Source organism: Salvelinus alpinus, chromosome 30 (assembly GCF_045679555.1).
Source record: "Salvelinus alpinus chromosome 30, SLU_Salpinus.1, whole genome shotgun sequence".
Taxonomy (NCBI): domain Eukaryota; kingdom Metazoa; phylum Chordata; class Actinopteri; order Salmoniformes; family Salmonidae; genus Salvelinus; species Salvelinus alpinus.
This window is the reverse complement of record NC_092115.1, coordinates 4,698,941-4,720,153: the sequence shown is the minus strand read 5'-3', so window position 1 is coordinate 4,720,153 and position 21,213 is coordinate 4,698,941. Positions and strand designations below refer to the sequence as shown.

At 50.2% G+C, this 21,213-nt stretch overlaps 1 protein-coding gene across 2 annotated transcripts in view; it reads right to left on the bottom strand.

Annotated features, from left to right (window-relative positions):
* The window catches only part of LOC139560603 (microtubule cross-linking factor 1-like), a 207,668-nt gene that overhangs the window by 140,902 nt on the left and 45,553 nt on the right, over positions 1-21,213 (bottom strand). The gene's annotated exons all lie outside the window — the stretch shown is intronic.

The following is a 21,213-nucleotide window of genomic DNA, read 5'->3' as shown; positions in this document are numbered from 1 at the left end:
TGGACAGAGCAGCTGGTCTACTGTATCCTGTCTAACCATGTGGACAGAGCAGCTGGCTACTGTATCCTGTCTAACCATGTAGACAGAGCAGCTGGTCTACTGTATCCTGTCTAACCATGTGGACAGAGCAGCTGGCTACTGTATCCTGTCTAACCATGTAGACAGAGCAGCTGGTCTACTGTATCCTGTCTAACCATGTGGACAGAGCAGCTGGCTACTGTATCCTGTCTAACCATGTAGACAGAGCAGCTGGTCTTCTGTATCCTGTCTAACCATGTGGACAGAGCAGCTGGCCTACTGTATCCTGTCTAACCATGTGGACAGAGCAGCTGGTCTACTGTATCCTGTCTAACCATGTGGACAGAGCAGCTGGCCTACTGTATCCTGTCTAACCATGTGGACAGAGCAGCTGGTCTACTGTATCCTGTCTAACCATGTAGACAGAGCAGCTGGTCTACTGTATCCTGTCTAACCATGTGGACAGAGCAGCTGGTCTACTGTATCCTGTCTAACCATGTAGACAGAGCAGCTGGCCTACTGTATCCTGTCTAACCATGTGGACAGAGCAGCTGGCCTACTGTATCCTGTCTAACCATGTGGACAGAGCAGCTGGTCTACTGTATCCTGTCTAACCATGTAGACAGAGCAGCTGGTCTACTGTATCCTGTCTAACCATGTGGACAGAGCAGCTGGCCTACTGTATCCTGTCTAACCATGTAGACAGAGCAGCTGGCCTACTGTATCCTGTCTAACCATGTGGACAGAGCAGCTGGCCTTCTGTATCCTGTCTAACCATGTGGACAGAGCAGCTGGCCTACTGTATCCTGTCTAACCATGTAGACAGAGCAGCTGGTCTACTGTATCCTGTCTAACCATGTGGACAGAGCAGCTGGCCTTCTGTATCCTGTCTAACCATGTGGACAGAGCAGCTGGTCTTCTGTATCCTGTCTAACCATGTGGACAGAGCAGCTGGCCTACTGTATCCTGTCTAACCATGTAGACAGAGCAGCTGGCCTACTGTATCCTGTCTAACCATGTAGACAGAGCAGCTGGACTTCTGTATCCTGTCTAACCATGTGGACAGAGCAGCTGGTCTACTGTATCCTGTCTAACCATGTGGACAGAGCAGCTGGCTACTGTATCCTGTCTAACCATGTGGACAGAGCAGCTGGTCTACTGTATCCTGTCTAACCATGTGGACAGAGCAGCTGGTCTACTGTATCCTGTCTAACCATGTGGACAGAGCAGCTGGTCTACTGTATCCTGTCTAACCATGTGGACAGAGCAGCTGGCTACTGTATCCTGTCTAACCATGTGGACAGAGCAGCTGGTCTACTGTATCCTGTTTAACCATGTGGACAGAACAGCTGGCTACTGTATCCTGTCTAACCATGTGGACAGAGCAGCTGGTCTACTGTATCCTGTCTAACCATGTGGACAGAGCAGCTGGTCTACTGTATCCTGTTTAACCATGTAGACAGAGCAGCTGGTCTACTGTATCCTGTCTAACCATGTGGACAGAGCAGCTGGCCTACTGTATCCTGTCTAACCATGTAGACAGAGCAGCTGGTCTACTGTATCCTGTCTAACCATGTGGACAGAGCAGCTGGTCTACTGTATCCTGTCTAACCATGTAGACAGAGCAGCTGGCCTACTGTATCCTGTCTAACCATGTGGACAGAGCAGCTGGCCTACTGTATCCTGTCTAACCATGTGGACAGAGCAGCTGGTCTACTGTATCCTGTCTAACCATGTAGACAGAGCAGCTGGTCTACTGTATCCTGTCTAACCATGTGGACAGAGCAGCTGGCCTACTGTATCCTGTCTAACCATGTAGACAGAGCAGCTGGCCTACTGTATCCTGTCTAACCATGTGGACAGAGCAGCTGGCCTTCTGTATCCTGTCTAACCATGTGGACAGAGCAGCTGGCCTACTGTATCCTGTCTAACCATGTAGACAGAGCAGCTGGTCTACTGTATCCTGTCTAACCACGTGGACAGAGCAGCTGGCCTTCTGTATCCTGTCTAACCATGTGGACAGAGCAGCTGGTCTTCTGTATCCTGTCTAACCATGTGGACAGAGCAGCTGGCCTACTGTATCCTGTCTAACCATGTAGACAGAGCAGCTGGCCTACTGTATCCTGTCTAACCATGTAGACAGAGCAGCTGGACTTCTGTATCCTGTCTAACCATGTGGACAGAGCAGCTGGTCTACTGTATCCTGTCTAACCATGTGGACAGAGCAGCTGGCTACTGTATCCTGTCTAACCATGTGGACAGAGCAGCTGGTCTACTGTATCCTGTCTAACCATGTGGACAGAGCAGCTGGTCTACTGTATCCTGTCTAACCATGTGGACAGAGCAGCTGGCTACTGTATCCTGTCTAACCATGTGGACAGAGCAGCTGGTCTACTGTATCCTGTTTAACCATGTGGACAGAGCAGCTGGCCTACTGTATCCTGTCTAACCATGTAGACAGAGCAGCTGGCCTACTGTATCCTGTCTAACCATGTGGACAGAGCAGCTGGTCTACTGTATCCTGTTTAACCATGTGGACAGAGCAGCTGGCTACTGTATCCTGTCTAACCATGTGGACAGAGCAGCTGGTCTACTGTATCCTGTCTAACCATGTGGACAGAGCAGCTGGTCTACTGTATCCTGTTTAACCATGTAGACAGAGCAGCTGGTCTACTGTATCCTGTCTAACCATGTGGACAGAGCAGCTGGCCTACTGTATCCTGTCTAACCATGTGGACAGAGCAGCTGGCCTACTGTATCCTGTCTAACCATGTAGACAGAGCAGCTGGCCTACTGTATCCTGTCTAACCATGTAGACAGAGCAGCTGGACTTCTGTATCCTGTCTAACCATGTGGACAGAGCAGCTGGTCTACTGTATCCTGTCTAACCATGTGGACAGAGCAGCTGGCTACTGTATCCTGTCTAACCATGTGGACAGAGCAGCTGGTCTACTGTATCCTGTCTAACCATGTGGACAGAGCAGCTGGTCTACTGTATCCTGTCTAACCATGTGGACATAGCAGCTGGTCTACTGTATCCTGTCTAACCATGTGGACAGAGCAGCTGGCTACTGTATCCTGTCTAACCATGTGGACAGAGCAGCTGGTCTACTGTATCCTGTTTAACCATGTGGACAGAGCAGCTGGCTACTGTATCCTGTCTAACCATGTGGACAGAGCAGCTGGTCTACTGTATCCTGTCTAACCATGTGGACAGAGCAGCTGGTCTACTGTATCCTGTTTAACCATGTAGACAGAGAAGCTGGTCTACTGTATCCTGTCTAACCATGTGGACAGAGCAGCTGGCCTACTGTATCCTGTCTAACCATGTGGACAGAGCAGCTCGTCTACTGTATCCTGTCTAACCATGTGGACAGAGCAGCTGGTCTACTGTATCCTGTCTAACCATGTGGACAGAGCAGCTGGCCTTCTGTATCCTGTCTAACCATGTGGACAGAGCAGCTGGTCTACTGTATCCTGTCTAACCATGTAGACAGAGCAGCTGGTCTACTGTATCCTGTCTAACCATGTGGACAGTGCAGCTGGTCTACTGTATCCTGTCTAACCATGTGGACAGAGCAGCTGGCTACTGTATCCTGTTTAACCATGTAGACAGAGCAGCTGGCCTACTGTATCCTGTCTAACCATGTAGACAGAGCAGCTGGTCTACTGTATCCTGTCTAACCATGTAGACAGAGCAGCTGGCCTACTGTATCCTGTCTAACCATGTGGACAGAGCAGCTGGTCTACTGTATCCTGTCTAACCATGTAGACAGAGCAGCTGGTCTACTGGATCCTGTCTAACCATGTGGACAGAGCAGCTGGCCTACTGTATCCTGTTTAACCATGTGGACAGAGCCGCTGGCCTACTGTATCCTGTCTAACCATGTGGACAGAGCAGCTGGTCTACTGTATCCTGTCTAACCATGTGGACAGAGCAGCTGGTCTACTGTATCCTGTCTAACCATGTAGAACGAGCAGCTGGCTACTGTATCCTGTCTAACCATGTGGACAGAGCAGCTGGCCTACTGTATCCTGTCTAACCATGTAGAACGAGCAGCTGGCTACTGTATCCTGTCTAACCATGTGGACAGAGCAGCTGGTCTACTGTGTCCTGTCTAACCATGTGGACAGAGCAGCTGGTCTACTGTATCCTGTCTAACCATGTGGACAGAGCAGCTGATCTACTGTATCCTGTCTAACCATGTGGACAGAGCAGCTGGCTACTGTATCCTGTCTAACCATGTGGACAGAGCAGCTGGCCTACTGTATCCTGTCTAACCATGTGGACAGAGCAGCTGGCTACTGTATCCTGTCTAACCATGTGGACAGAGCAGCTGGTCTACTGTATCCTGTCTAACCATGTGGACAGAGCAGCTGGCCTACTGTATCCTGTCTAACCATGTGGACAGAGCAGCTGGTCTACTGTATCCTGTCTAACCATGTGGACAGAGAAGCTGGCTACTGTATCCTGTCTAACCATGTGGACAGAGCAGCTGGCCTTCTGTATCCTGTCTAACCATGTGGACAGAGCAGCTGGCTACTGTATCCTGTCTAACCATGTGGACAGAGCAGCTGGCCTACTGTATCCTGTTTAACCATGTGGACAGAGCCGCTGGCCTACTGTATCCTGTCTAACCATGTGGACAGAGCAGCTGGTCTACTGTATCCTGTCTAACCATGTGGACAGAGCAGCTGGCCTTCTGTATCCTGTCTAACCATGTGGACAGAGAAGCTGGTCTACTGTATCCTGTCTAACCATGTGGACAGAGCAGCTGGTCTACTGTATCCTGTCTAACCATGTGGACAGAGCAGCTGGTCTACTGTATCCTGTCTAACCATGTGGACAGAGCAGCTGGCTACTGTATCCTGTTTAACCATGTAGACAGAGCAGCTGGCCTACTGTATCCTGTCTAACCATGTAGTTACAGAGCAGCTGGTCTACTGTATCCTGTCTAACCATGTAGACAGAGCAGCTGGCCTACTGTATCCTGTCTAACCATGTGGACAGAGCCGCTGGCCTACTGTATCCTGTCTAACCATGTGGACAGAGCAGCTGGTCTACTGTATCCTGTCTAACCATGTGGACAGAGCAGCTGGCCTACTGTATCCTGTCTAACCATGTAGACAGAGCAGCTGGCCTACTGTATCCTGTCTAACCATGTAGACAGAGCAGCTGGACTTCTGTATCCTGTCTAACCATGTGGACAGAGCAGCTGGTCTACTGTATCCTGTCTAACCATGTGGACAGAGCAGCTGGCTACTGTATCCTGTCTAACCATGTGGACAGAGCAGCTGGTCTACTGTATCCTGTCTAACCATGTGGACAGAGCAGCTGGTCTACTGTATCCTGTCTAACCATGTGGACAGAGCAGCTGGTCTACTGTATCCTGTCTAACCATGTGGACAGAGCAGCTGGCTACTGTATCCTGTCTAACCATGTGGACAGAGCAGCTGGTCTACTGTATCCTGTTTAACCATGTGGACAGAGCAGCTGGCTACTGTATCTTGTCTAACCATGTGGACAGAGCAGCTGGTCTACTGTATCCTGTCTAACCATGTGGACAGAGCAGCTGGTCTACTGTATCCTGTTTAACCATGTAGACAGAGCAGCTGGTCTACTGTATCCTGTCTAACCATGTGGACAGAGCAGCTGGCCTACTGTATCCTGTCTAACCATGTAGACAGAGCAGCTGGTCTACTGTATCCTGTCTAACCATGTGGACAGAGCAGCTGGTCTACTGTATCCTGTCTAACCATGTGGACAGAGCAGCTGGCCTTCTGTATCCTGTCTAACCATGTGGACAGAGCAGCTGGTCTACTGTATCCTGTCTAACCATGTGGACAGAGCAGCTGGCCTTCTGTATCCTGTCTAACCATGTGGACAGAGAAGCTGGCCTTCTGTATCCTGTCTAACCATGTGGACAGAGCAGCTGGTCTACTGTATCCTGTCTAACCATGTGGACAGAGCAGCTGGCCTTCTGTATCCTGTCTAACCATGTGGACAGAGAAGCTGGTCTACTGTATCCTGTCTAACCATGTGGACAGAGCAGCTGGTCTACTGTATCCTGTCTAACCATGTGGACAGAGCAGCTGGTCTACTGTATCCTGTCTAACCATGTGGACAGAGCAGCTGGCTACTGTATCCTGTTTAACCATGTAGACAGAGCAGCTGGCCTACTGTATCCTGTCTAACCATGTAGTTACAGAGCAGCTGGTCTACTGTATCCTGTCTAACCATGTAGACAGAGCAGCTGGCCTACTGTATCCTGTCTAACCATGTGGACAGAGCAGCTGGTCTACTGTATCCTGTCTAACCATGTAGACAGAGCAGCTGGTCTACTGTATCCTGTCTAACCATGTGGACAGAGCAGCTGGCCTACTGTATCCTGTTTAACCATGTGGACAGAGCCGCTGGCCTACTGTATCCTGTCTAACCATGTGGACAGAGCAGCTGGTCTACTGTATCCTGTCTAACCATGTGGACAGAGCAGCTGGCCTACTGTATCCTGTCTAACCATGTAGACAGAGCAGCTGGCCTACTGTATCCTGTCTAACCATGTAGACAGAGCAGCTGGACTTCTGTATCCTGTCTAACCATGTGGACAGAGCAGCTGGTCTACTGTATCCTGTCTAACCATGTGGACAGAGCAGCTGGCTACTGTATCCTGTCTAACCATGTGGACAGAGCAGCTGGTCTACTGTATCCTGTCTAACCATGTGGACAGAGCAGCTGGTCTACTGTATCCTGTCTAACCATGTGGACAGAGCAGCTGGTCTACTGTATCCTGTCTAACCATGTGGACAGAGCAGCTGGCTACTGTATCCTGTCTAACCATGTGGACAGAGCAGCTGGTCTACTGTATCCTGTTTAACCATGTGGACAGAGCAGCTGGCTACTGTATCCTGTCTAACCATGTGGACAGAGCAGCTGGTCTACTGTATCCTGTCTAACCATGTGGACAGAGCAGCTGGTCTACTGTATCCTGTTTAACCATGTAGACAGAGCAGCTGGTCTACTGTATCCTGTCTAACCATGTGGACAGAGCAGCTGGCCTACTGTATCCTGTCTAACCATGTAGACAGAGCAGCTGGTCTACTGTATCCTGTCTAACCATGTGGACAGAGCAGCTGGTCTACTGTATCCTGTCTAACCATGTGGACAGAGCAGCTGGTCTACTGTATCCTGTCTAACCATGTGGACAGAGCAGCTGGCCTTCTGTATCCTGTCTAACCATGTGGACAGAGCAGCTGGTCTACTGTATCCTGTCTAACCATGTAGACAGAGCAGCTGGTCTACTGTATCCTGTCTAACCATGTGGACAGAGCAGCTGGTCTACTGTATCCTGTCTAACCATGTGGACAGAGCAGCTGGCTACTGTATCCTGTTTAACCATGTAGACAGAGCAGCTGGCCTACTGTATCCTGTCTAACCATGTAGACAGAGCAGCTGGTCTACTGTATCCTGTCTAACCATGTAGACAGAGCAGCTGGCCTACTGTATCCTGTCTAACCATGTGGACAGAGCAGCTGGTCTACTGTATCCTGTCTAACCATGTAGACAGAGCAGCTGGTCTACTGTATCCTGTCTAACCATGTGGACAGAGCAGCTGGCCTACTGTATCCTGTTTAACCATGTGGACAGAGCCGCTGGCCTACTGTATCCTGTCTAACCATGTGGACAGAGCAGCTGGTCTACTGTATCCTGTCTAACCATGTGGACAGAGCAGCTGGTCTACTGTATCCTGTCTAACCATGTAGAACGAGCAGCTGGCTACTGTATCCTGTCTAACCATGTGGACAGAGCAGCTGGCCTACTGTATCCTGTCTAACCATGTAGAACGAGCAGCTGGCTACTGTATCCTGTCTAACCATGTGGACAGAGCAGCTGGTCTACTGTATCCTGTCTAACCATGTGGACAGAGCAGCTGGTCTACTGTATCCTGTCTAACCATGTGGACAGAGCAGCTGATCTACTGTATCCTGTCTAACCATGTGGACAGAGCAGCTGGCTACTGTATCCTGTCTAACCATGTGGACAGAGCAGCTGGCCTACTGTATCCTGTCTAACCATGTGGACAGAGCAGCTGGCTACTGTATCCTGTCTAACCATGTGGACAGAGCAGCTGGTCTACTGTATCCTGTCTAACCATGTGGACAGAGCAGCTGGCCTACTGTATCCTGTCTAACCATGTGGACAGAGCAGCTGGTCTACTGTATCCTGTCTAACCATGTGGACAGAGCAGCTGGCTACTGTATCCTGTCTAACCATGTGGACAGAGCAGCTGATCTACTGTATCCTGTCTAACCATGTGGACAGAGCAGCTGGCCTACTGTATCCTGTCTAACCATGTGGACAGAGCAGCTGGCTACTGTATCCTGTCTAACCATGTGGACAGAGCAGCTGGCTACTGTATCCTGTCTAACCATGTGGACAGAGCAGCTGGCTACTGTATCCTGTCTAACCATGTAGACAGAGCAGCTGGTCTACTGTATCCTGTCTAACCATGTGGACAGAGCAGCTGGCCTTCTGTATCCTGTCTAACCATGTGGACAGAGCAGCTGGCTACTGTATCCTGTCTAACCATGTGGACAGAGCAGCTGGCCTACTGTATCCTGTTTAACCATGTGGACAGAGCCGCTGGCCTACTGTATCCTGTCTAACCATGTGGACAGAGCAGCTGGCCTTCTGTATCCTGTCTAACCATGTGGACAGAGAAGCTGGTCTACTGTATCCTGTCTAACCATGTGGACAGAGCAGCTGGTCTACTGTATCCTGTCTAACCATGTGGACAGAGCAGCTGGTCTACTGTATCCTGTCTAACCATGTGGACAGAGCAGCTGGTCTACTGTATCCTGTCTAACCATGTGGACAGAGCAGCTGGCTACTGTATCCTGTTTAACCATGTAGACAGAGCAGCTGGCCTACTGTATCCTGTCTAACCATGTAGACAGAGCAGCTGGTCTACTGTATCCTGTCTAACCATGTAGACAGAGCAGCTGGCCTACTGTATCCTGTCTAACCATGTGGACAGAGCAGCTGGTCTACTGTATCCTGTCTAACCATGTAGACAGAGCAGCTGGTCTACTGTATCCTGTCTAACCATGTGGACAGAGCAGCTGGCCTACTGTATCCTGTTTAACCATGTGGACAGAGCCGCTGGCCTACTGTATCCTGTCTAACCATGTGGACAGAGCAGCTGGTCTACTGTATCCTGTCTAACCATGTGGACAGAGCAGCTGGTCTACTGTATCCTGTCTAACCATGTAGAACGAGCAGCTGGCTACTGTATCCTGTCTAACCATGTGGACAGAGCAGCTGGCCTACTGTATCCTGTCTAACCATGTAGAACGAGCAGCTGGCTACTGTATCCTGTCTAACCATGTGGACAGAGCAGCTGGTCTACTGTATCCTGTCTAACCATGTGGACAGAGCAGCTGGTCTACTGTATCCTGTCTAACCATGTGGACAGAGCAGCTGGCTACTGTATCCTGTTTAACCATGTAGACAGAGCAGCTGGCTACTGTATCCTGTCTAACCATGTAGACAGAGCAGCTGGCCTACTGTATCCTGTCTAACCATGTAGACAGAGCAGCTGGCCTACTGTATCCTGTCTAACCATGTGGACAGAGCAGCTGGTCTACTGTATCCTGTCTAACCATGTGGACAGAGCAGCTGGTCTACTGTATCCTGTCTAACCATGTGGACAGAGCAGCTGATCTACTGTATCCTGTCTAACCATGTGGACAGAGCAGCTGGCTACTGTATCCTGTCTAACCATGTGGACAGAGCAGCTGGCCTACTGTATCCTGTCTAACCATGTGGACAGAGCAGCTGGCTACTGTATCCTGTCTAACCATGTGGACAGAGCAGCTGGCTACTGTATCCTGTCTAACCATGTGGACAGAGCAGCTGGCTACTGTATCCTGTCTAACCATGTAGACAGAGCAGCTGGTCTACTGTATCCTGTCTAACCATGTGGACAGAGCAGCTGGTCTACTGTATCCTGTCTAACCATGTGGACAGAGCAGCTGATCTACTGTATCCTGTTTAACCATGTGGACAGAGCAGCTGGCTACTGTATCCTGTCTAACCATGTGGACAGAGCAGCTGGCCTACTGTATCCTGTCTAACCATGTGGACAGAGCAGCTGGCTACTGTATCCTGTCTAACCATGTGGACAGAGCAGCTGGTCTACTGTATCCTGTCTAACCATGTGGACAGAGCAGCTGGCCTACTGTATCCTGTCTAACCATGTGGACAGAGCAGCTGGTCTACTGTATCCTGTCTAACCATGTGGACAGAGCAGCTGGCTACTGTATCCTGTCTAACCATGTGGACAGAGCAGCTGGCCTACTGTATCCTGTCTAACCATGTGGACAGAGCAGCTGGCCTACTGTATCCTGTCTAACCATGTGGACAGAGCAGCTGGCTACTGTATCCTGTCTAACCATGTGGACAGAGCAGCTGGCTACTGTATCCTGTCTAACCATGTGGACAGAGCAGCTGGCTACTGTATCCTGTCTAACCATGTAGACAGAGCAGCTGGTCTACTGTATCCTGTCTAACCATGTGGACAGAGCAGCTGGCCTTCTGTATCCTGTCTAACCATGTGGACAGAGCAGCTGGCTACTGTATCCTGTCTAACCATGTGGACAGAGCAGCTGGCCTACTGTATCCTGTTTAACCATGTGGACAGAGCCGCTGGCCTACTGTATCCTGTCTAACCATGTGGACAGAGCAGCTGGTCTACTGTATCCTGTCTAACCATGTGGACAGAGCAGCTGGCCTTCTGTATCCTGTCTAACCATGTGGACAGAGAAGCTGGTCTACTGTATCCTGTCTAACCATGTGGACAGAGCAGCTGGTCTACTGTATCCTGTCTAACCATGTGGACAGAGCAGCTGGTCTACTGTATCCTGTCTAACCATGTGGACAGAGCAGCTGGCTACTGTATCCTGTTTAACCATGTAGACAGAGCAGCTGGCCTACTGTATCCTGTCTAACCATGTAGACAGAGCAGCTGGTCTACTGTATCCTGTCTAACCATGTAGACAGAGCAGCTGGCCTACTGTATCCTGTCTAACCATGTGGACAGAGCAGCTGGTCTACTGTATCCTGTCTAACCATGTAGACAGAGCAGCTGGTCTACTGTATCCTGTCTAACCATGTGGACAGAGCAGCTGGCCTACTGTATCCTGTTTAACCATGTGGACAGAGCCGCTGGCCTACTGTATCCTGTCTAACCATGTGGACAGAGCAGCTGGTCTACTGTATCCTGTCTAACCATGTGGACAGAGCAGCTGGTCTACTGTATCCTGTCTAACCATGTAGAACGAGCAGCTGGCTACTGTATCCTGTCTAACCATGTGGACAGAGCAGCTGGCCTACTGTATCCTGTCTAACCATGTAGAACGAGCAGCTGGCTACTGTATCCTGTCTAACCATGTGGACAGAGCAGCTGGTCTACTGTATCCTGTCTAACCATGTGGACAGAGCAGCTGGTCTACTGTATCCTGTCTAACCATGTGGACAGAGCAGCTGATCTACTGTATCCTGTCTAACCATGTGGACAGAGCAGCTGGCTACTGTATCCTGTCTAACCATGTGGACAGAGCAGCTGGCCTACTGTATCCTGTCTAACCATGTGGACAGAGCAGCTGGCTACTGTATCCTGTCTAACCATGTGGACAGAGCAGCTGGTCTACTGTATCCTGTCTAACCATGTGGACAGAGCAGCTGGCCTACTGTATCCTGTCTAACCATGTGGACAGAGCAGCTGGTCTACTGTATCCTAACTAACCATGTGGACAGAGCAGCTGGCTACTGTATCCTGTCTAACCATGTGGACAGAGCAGCTGATCTACTGTATCCTGTCTAACCATGTGGACAGAGCAGCTGGCCTACTGTATCCTGTCTAACCATGTGGACAGAGCAGCTGGCTACTGTATCCTTTCTAATCATGTGGACAGAGCAGCTGGCTACTGTATCCTGTCTAACCATGTGGACAGAGCAGCTGGCTACTGTATCCTGTCTAACCATGTAGATAGAGCAGCTGGTCTACTGTATCCTGTCTAACCATGTGGACAGAGCAGCTGGTCTACTGTATCCTGTCTAACCATGTGGACAGAGCAGCTGGCTACTGTATCCTGTTTAACCATGTAGACAGAGCAGCTGGCCTACTGTATCCTGTCTAACCATGTAGACAGAGCAGCTGGTCTACTGTATCCTGTCTAACCATGTAGACAGAGCAGCTGGCCTACTGTATCCTGTCTAACCATGTGGACAGAGCAGCTGGTCTACTGTATCCTGTCTAACCATGTAGACAGAGCAGCTGGTCTACTGTATCCTGTCTAACCATGTGGACAGAGCAGCTGGCCTACTGTATCCTGTTTAACCATGTGGACAGAGCCGCTGGCCTACTGTATCCTGTCTAACCATGTGGACAGAGCAGCTGGTCTACTGTATCCTGTCTAACCATGTGGACAGAGCAGCTGGTCTACTGTATCCTGTCTAACCATGTAGAACGAGCAGCTGGCTACTGTATCCTGTCTAACCATGTGGACAGAGCAGCTGGCCTACTGTATCCTGTCTAACCATGTAGAACGAGCAGCTGGCTACTGTATCCTGTCTAACCATGTGGACAGAGCAGCTGGTCTACTGTATCCTGTCTAACCATGTGGACAGAGCAGCTGGTCTACTGTATCCTGTCTAACCATGTGGACAGAGCAGCTGATCTACTGTATCCTGTCTAACCATGTGGACAGAGCAGCTGGCTACTGTATCCTGTCTAACCATGTGGACAGAGCAGCTGGCCTACTGTATCCTGTCTAACCATGTGGACAGAGCAGCTGGCTACTGTATCCTGTCTAACCATGTGGACAGAGCAGCTGGTCTACTGTATCCTGTCTAACCATGTGGACAGAGCAGCTGGCCTACTGTATCCTGTCTAACCATGTGGACAGATCAGCTGGTCTACTGTATCCTGTCTAACCATGTGGACAGAGCAGCTGGCTACTGTATCCTGTCTAACCATGTGGACAGAGCAGCTGATCTACTGTATCCTGTCTAACCATGTGGACAGAGCAGCTGGCCTACTGTATCCTGTCTAACCATGTGGACAGAGCAGCTGGCTACTGTATCCTGTCTAACCATGTGGACAGAGCAGCTGGCTACTGTATCCTGTCTAACCATGTGGACAGAGCAGCTGGCTACTGTATCCTGTCTAACCATGTAGACAGAGCAGCTGGTCGACTGTATCCTGTCTAACCATGTGGACAGAGCAGCTGGCCTTCTGTATCCTGTCTAACCATGTGGACAGAGCAGCTGGCTACTGTATCCTGTCTAACCATGTGGACAGAGCAGCTGGCCTACTGTATCCTGTTTAACCATGTGGACAGAGCCGCTGGCCTACTGTATCCTGTCTAACCATGTGGACAGAGCAGCTGGTCTACTGTATCCTGTCTAACCATGTGGACAGAGCAGCTGGCCTTCTGTATCCTGTCTAACCATGTGGACAGAGAAGCTGGTCTACTGTATCCTGTCTAACCATGTGGACAAAGCAGCTGGTCTACTGTATCCTGTCTAACCATGTGGACAGAGCAGCTGGTCTACTGTATCCTGTCTAACCATGTGGACAGAGCAGCTGGCTACTGTATCCTGTTTAACCATGTAGACAGAGCAGCTGGCCTACTGTATCCTGTCTAACCATGTAGACAGAGCAGCTGGTCTACTGTATCCTGTCTAACCATGTAGACAGAGCAGCTGGCCTACTGTATCCTGTCTAACCATGTGGACAGAGCAGCTGGTCTACTGTATCCTGTCTAACCATGTAGACAGAGCAGCTGGTCTACTGTATCCTGTCTAACCATGTGGACAGAGCAGCTGGCCTACTGTATCCTGTTTAACCATGTGGACAGAGCCGCTGGCCTACTGTATCCTGTCTAACCATGTGGACAGAGCAGCTGGTCTACTGTATCCTGTCTAACCATGTGGACAGAGCAGCTGGTCTACTGTATCCTGTCTAACCATGTAGAACGAGCAGCTGGCTACTGTATCCTGTCTAACCATGTGGACAGAGCAGCTGGCCTACTGTATCCTGTCTAACCATGTAGAACGAGCAGCTGGCTACTGTATCCTGTCTAACCATGTAGACAGAGCAGCTGGTCTACTGTATCCTGTCTAACCATGTAGACAGAGCAGCTGGCCTACTGTATCCTGTCTAACCATGTGGACAGAGCAGCTGGTCTACTGTATCCTGTCTAACCATGTAGACAGAGCAGCTGGTCTACTGTATCCTGTCTAACCATGTGGACAGAGCAGCTGGCCTACTGTATCCTGTTTAACCATGTGGACAGAGCCGCTGGCCTACTGTATCCTGTCTAACCATGTGGACAGAGCAGCTGGTCTACTGTATCCTGTCTAACCATGTGGACAGAGCAGCTGGTCTACTGTATCCTGTCTAACCATGTAGAACGAGCAGCTGGCTACTGTATCCTGTCTAACCATGTGGACAGAGCAGCTGGCCTACTGTATCCTGTCTAACCATGTAGAACGAGCAGCTGGCTACTGTATCCTGTCTAACCATGTGGACAGAGCAGCTGGTCTACTGTATCCTGTGTAACCATGTGGACAGAGCAGCTGGTCTACTGTATCCTGTCTAACCATGTGGACAGAGCAGCTGATCTACTGTATCCTGTCTAACCATGTGGACAGAGCAGCTGGCTACTGTATCCTGTCTAACCATGTGGACAGAGCAGCTGGCCTACTGTATCCTGTCTAACCATGTGGACAGAGCAGCTGGCTACTGTATCCTGTCTAACCATGTGGACAGAGCAGCTGGTCTACTGTATCCTGTCTAACCATGTGGACAGAGCAGCTGGCCTACTGTATCCTGTCTAACCATGTGGACAGAGCAGCTGGTCTACTGTATCCTGTCTAACCATGTGGACAGAGCAGCTGGCTACTGTATCCTGTCTAACCATGTGGACAGAGCAGCTGATCTACTGTATCCTGTCTAACCATGTGGACAGAGCAGCTGGCCTACTGTATCCTGTCTAACCATGTGGACAGAGCAGCTGGCTACTGTATCCTGTCTAACCATGTGGACAGAGCAGCTGGCTACTGTATCCTGTCTAACCATGTGGACAGAGCAGCTGGCTACTGTATCCTGTCTAACCATGTGGACAGAGCAGCTGGCTACTGTATCCTGTCTAACCATGTAGACAGAGCAGCTGGCCTACTGTATCCTGTCTAACCATGTGGACAGAGCAGCTGGTCTACTGTATCCTGTCTAACCATGTGGACAGAGCAGCTGGCTACTGTATCCTGTCTAACCATGTGGACAGAGCAGCTGGCCTACTGTATCCTGTCTAACCATGTAGAACGAGCAGCTGGCTACTGTATCCTGTCTAACCATGTGGACAGAGCAGCTGGTCTACTGTATCCTGTCTAACCATGTGGACAGAGCAGCTGGTCTACTGTATCCTGTCTAACCATGTGGACAGAGCAGCTGATCTACTGTATCCTGTCTAACCATGTGGACAGAGCAGCTGGCTACTGTATCCTGTCTAACCATGTGGACAGAGCAGCTGGCCTACTGTATCCTGTCTAACCATGTGGACAGAGCAGCTGGCTACTGTATCCTGTCTAACCATGTGGACAGAGCAGCTGGTCTACTGTATCCTGTCTAACCATGTGGACAGAGCAGCTGGCCTACTGTATCCTGTCTAACCATGTGGACAGAGCAGCTGGTCTACTGTATCCTGTCTAACCATGTGGACAGAGCAGCTGGCTACTGTATCCTGTCTAACCATGTGGACAGAGCAGCTGATCTACTGTATCCTGTCTAACCATGTGGACAGAGCAGCTGGCCTACTGTATCCTGTCTAACCATGTGGACAGAGCAGCTGGCTACTGTATCCTGTCTAACCATGTGGACAGAGCAGCTGGCTACTGTATCCTGTCTAACCATGTGGACAGAGCAGCTGGCTACTGTATCCTGTCTAACCATGTAGACAGAGCAGCTGGTCTACTGTATCCTGTCTAACCATGTGGACAGAGCAGCTGGCCTTCTGTATCCTGTCTAACCATGTGGACAGAGCAGCTGGCTACTGTATCCTGTCTAACCATGTGGACAGAGCAGCTGGCCTACTGTATCCTGTTTAACCATGTGGACAGAGCCGCTGGCCTACTGTATCCTGTCTAACCATGTGGACAGAGCAGCTGGTCTACTGTATCCTGTCTAACCATGTGGACAGAGCAGCTGGCCTTCTGTATCCTGTCTAACCATGTGGACAGAGAAGCTGGTCTACTGTATCCTGTCTAACCATGTGGACAAAGCAGCTGGTCTACTGTATCCTGTCTAACCATGTGGACAGAGCAGCTGGTCTACTGTATCCTGTCTAACCATGTGGACAGAGCAGCTGGCTACTGTATCCTGTTTAACCATGTAGACAGAGCAGCTGGCCTACTGTATCCTGTCTAACCATGTAGACAGAGCAGCTGGTCTACTGTATCCTGTCTAACCATGTAGACAGAGCAGCTGGCCTACTGTATCCTGTCTAACCATGTGGACAGAGCAGCTGGTCTACTGTATCCTGTCTAACCATGTAGACAGAGCAGCTGGTCTACTGTATCCTGTCTAACCATGTGGACAGAGCAGCTGGCCTACTGTATCCTGTTTAACCATGTGGACAGAGCCGCTGGCCTACTGTATCCTGTCTAACCATGTGGACAGAGCAGCTGGTCTACTGTATCCTGTCTAACCATGTGGACAGAGCAGCTGGTCTACTGTATCCTGTCTAACCATGTAGAACGAGCAGCTGGCTACTGTATCCTGTCTAACCATGTGGACAGAGCAGCTGGCCTACTGTATCCTGTCTAACCATGTAGAACGAGCAGCTGGCTACTGTATCCTGTCTAACCATGTGGACAGAGCAGCTGGTCTACTGTATCCTGTCTAACCATGTGGACAGAGCAGCTGGTCTACTGTATCCTGGCTAACCATGTGGACAGAGCAGCTGATCTACTGTATCCTGTCTAACCATGTGGACAGAGCAGCTGGCTACTGTATCCTGTCTAACCATGTGGACAGAGCAGCTGGCCTACTGTATCCTGTCTAACCATGTGGACAGAGCAGCTGGCTACTGTATCCTGTCTAACCATGTGGACAGAGCAGCTGGTCTACTGTATCCTGTCTAACCATGTGGACAGAGCAGCTGGCCTACTGTATCCTGTCTAACCATGTGGACAGAGCAGCTGGTCTACTGTATCCTGTCTAACCATGTGGACAGAGCAGCTGGCTACTGTATCCTGTCTAACCATGTGGACAGAGCAGCTGATCTACTGTATCCTGTCTAACCATGTGGACAGAGCAGCTGGCCTACTGTATCCTGTCTAACCATGTGGACAGAGCAGCTGGCTACTGTATCCTGTCTAACCATGTGGACAGAGCAGCTGGCTACTGTATCCTGTCTAACCATGTGGACAGAGCAGCTGGCTACTGTATCCTGTCTAACCATGTAGACAGAGCAGCTGGTCTACTGTATCCTGTCTAACCATGTGGACAGAGCAGCTGGCCTTCTGTATCCTGTCTAACCATGTGGACAGAGCAGCTGGTCTACTGTATCCTGTCTAACCATGTGGACAGAGCAGCTGGTCTACTGTATCCTGTCTAACCATGTGGACAGAGCAGCTGGTCTACTGTATCCTGTCTAACCATGTGGACAGAGCAGCTGGTCTACTGTATCCTGTCTAACCATGTGGACAGAGCAGCTGGTCTACTGTATCCTGTTTAACCATGTGGACAGAGCAGCTGGCTACTGTATCCTGTCTAACCATGTGGACAGAGCAGCTGGTCTACTGTATCCTGTCTAACCATGTAGACAGAGCAGCTGGTCTACTGTATCCTGTCTAACCATGTGGACAGAGCAGCTGGCTACTGTATCCTGTCTAACCATGTGGACACCTTCTGTATCCTGTCTAACCATGTGGACAGAGAAGCTGGTCTACTGTATCCTGTCTAACCATGTGGACAAAGCAGCTGGTCTACTGTATCCTGTCTAACCATGTGGACAGAGCAGCTGGTCTACTGTATCCTGTCTAACCATGTGGACAGAGCAGCTGGCTACTGTATCCTGTTTAACCATGTAGACAGAGCAGCTGGCCTACTGTATCCTGTCTAACCATGTAGACAGAGCGGCTAGTACTGTATGTACTCACTGTATCCTGTAACCATGTGGACAGAGCAGCTGGCCTACTGTATCCTGTAACCATGTGACGAGCAGCTGGCCTACTGTATCCTGTCTAACCATGTGGACAGAGCAGCTGGTCTACTGTATCCTGTCTAACCATGTGGACAGAGCAGCTGGTCTACTGTATCCTGTCTAACCATGTGGACAGAGCAGCTGGTCTACTGTATCCTGTCTAACCATGTGGACAGAGCAGCTGGCCTACTGTATCCTGTCTAACCATGTGGACAGAGCAGCTGGCCTACTGTATCCTGTCTAACCATGTGGACAGAGCAGCTGGTCTACTGTATCCTGTCTAACCATGTGGACACGAGCAGCTGGCTACTGTATCCTGTCTAACCATGTGGACAGAGCAGCTGGCCTACTGTATCCTGTCTAACCATGTAGAACGAGCAGCTGGCTACTGTATCCTGTCTAACCATGTGGACAGAGCAGCTGGTCTACTGTATCCTGTCTAACCATGTGGACAGAGCAGCTGGTCTACTGTATCCTGTCTAACCATGTGGACAGAGCAGCTGGTCTACTGTATCCTGTCTAACCATGTGGACAGAGCAGCTGATCTACTGTATCCTGTCTAACCATGTGGACAGAGCAGCTGGCTACTGTATCCTGTCTAACCATGTGGACAGAGCAGCTGGCCTACTGTATCCTGTCTAACCATGTGGACAGAGCAGCTGGCTACTGTATCCTGTCTAACCATGTGGACAGAGCAGCTGGTCTACTGTATCCTGTCTAACCATGTGGACAGAGCAGCTGGCCTACTGTATCCTGTCTAACCATGTGGACAGAGCAGCTGGTCTACTGTATCCTGTCTAACCATGTGGACAGAGCAGCTGGCTACTGTATCCTGTCTAACCATGTGGACAGAGCAGCTGATCTACTGTATCCTGTCTAACCATGTGGACAGAGCAGCTGGCCTACTGTATCCTGTCTAACCATGTGGACAGAGCAGCTGGCTACTGTATCCTGTCTAACCATGTGGACAGAGCAGCTGGCTACTGTATCCTGTCTAACCATGTGGACAGAGCAGCTGGCTACTGTATCCTGTCTAACCATGTGGACAGAGCAGCTGGCTACTGTATCCTGTCTAACCATGTAGACAGAGCAGCTGGCCTACTGTATCCTGTCTAACCATGTGGACAGAGCAGCTGGTCTACTGTATCCTGTCTAACCATGTGGACAGAGCAGCTGGCTACTGTATCCTGTCTAACCATGTGGACAGAGCAGCTGGCCTACTGTATCCTGTCTAACCATGTAGAACGAGCAGCTGGCTACTGTATCCTGTCTAACCATGTGGACAGAGCAGCTGGTCTACTGTATCCTGTCTAACCATGTGGACAGAGCAGCTGGTCTACTGTATCCTGTCTAACCATGTGGACAGAGCAGCTGATCTACTGTATCCTGTCTAACCATGTGGACAGAGCAGCTGGCTACTGTATCCTGTCTAACCATGTGGACAGAGCAGCTGGCCTACTGTATCCTGTCTAACCATGTGGACAGAGCAGCTGGCTACTGTATCCTGTCTAACCATGTGGACAGAGCAGCTGGTCTACTGTATCCTGTCTAACCATGTGGACAGAGCAGCTGGCCTACTGTATCCTGTCTAACCATGTGGACAGAGCAGCTGGTCTACTGTATCCTGTCTAACCATGTGGACAGAGCAGCTGGCTACTGTATCCTGTCTAACCATGTGGACAGAGCAGCTGATCTACTGTATCCTGTCTAACCATGTGGACAGAGCAGCTGGCCTACTGTATCCTGTCTAACCATGTGGACAGAGCAGCTGGCTACTGTATCCTGTCTAACCATGTGGACAGAGCAGCTGGCTACTGTATCCTGTCTAACCATGTGGACAGAGCAGCTGGCTACTGTATCCTGTCTAACCATGTAGACAGAGCAGCTGGTCTACTGTATCCTGTCTAACCATGTGGACAGAGCAGCTGGCCTTCTGTATCCTGTCTAACCATGTGGACAGAGCAGCTGGCTACTGTATCCTGTCTAACCATGTGGACAGAGCAGCTGGCCTACTGTATCCTGTTTAACCATGTGGACAGAGCCGCTGGCCTACTGTATCCTGTCTAACCATGTGGACAGAGCAGCTGGTCTACTGTATCCTGTCTAACCATGTGGACAGAGCAGCTGGCCTTCTGTATCCTGTCTAACCATGTGGACAGAGAAGCTGGTCTACTGTATCCTGTCTAACCATGTGGACAAAGCAGCTGGTCTACTGTATCCTGTCTAACCATGTGGACAGAGCAGCTGGTCTACTGTATCCTGTCTAACCATGTGGACAGAGCAGCTGGCTACTGTATCCTGTTTAACCATGTAGACAGAGCAGCTGGCCTACTGTATCCTGTCTAACCATGTAGACAGAGCAGCTGGTCTACTGTATCCTGTCTAACCATGTAGACAGAGCAGCTGGCCTACTGTATCCTGTCTAACCATGTGGACAGAGCAGCTGGTCTACTGTATCCTGTCTAACCATGTAGACAGAGCAGCTGGTCTACTGTATCCTGTCTAACCATGTGGACAGAGCAGCTGGCCTACTGTATCCTGTTTAACCATGTGGACAGAGCCGCTGGCCTACTGTATCCTGTCTAACCATGTGGACAGAGCAGCTGGTCTACTGTATCCTGTCTAACCATGTGGACAGAGCAGCTGGTCTACTGTATCCTGTCTAACCATGTAGAACGAGCAGCTGGCTACTGTATCCTGTCTAACCATGTGGACAGAGCAGCTGGCCTACTGTATCCTGTCTAACCATGTAGAACGAGCAGCTGGCTACTGTATCCTGTCTAACCATGTGGACAGAGCAGCTGGTCTACTGTATCCTGTGTAACCATGTGGACAGAGCAGCTGGTCTACTGTATCCTGTCTAACCATGTGGACAGAGCAGCTGATCTAATGTATCCTGTCTAACCATGTGGACAGAGCAGCTGGCTA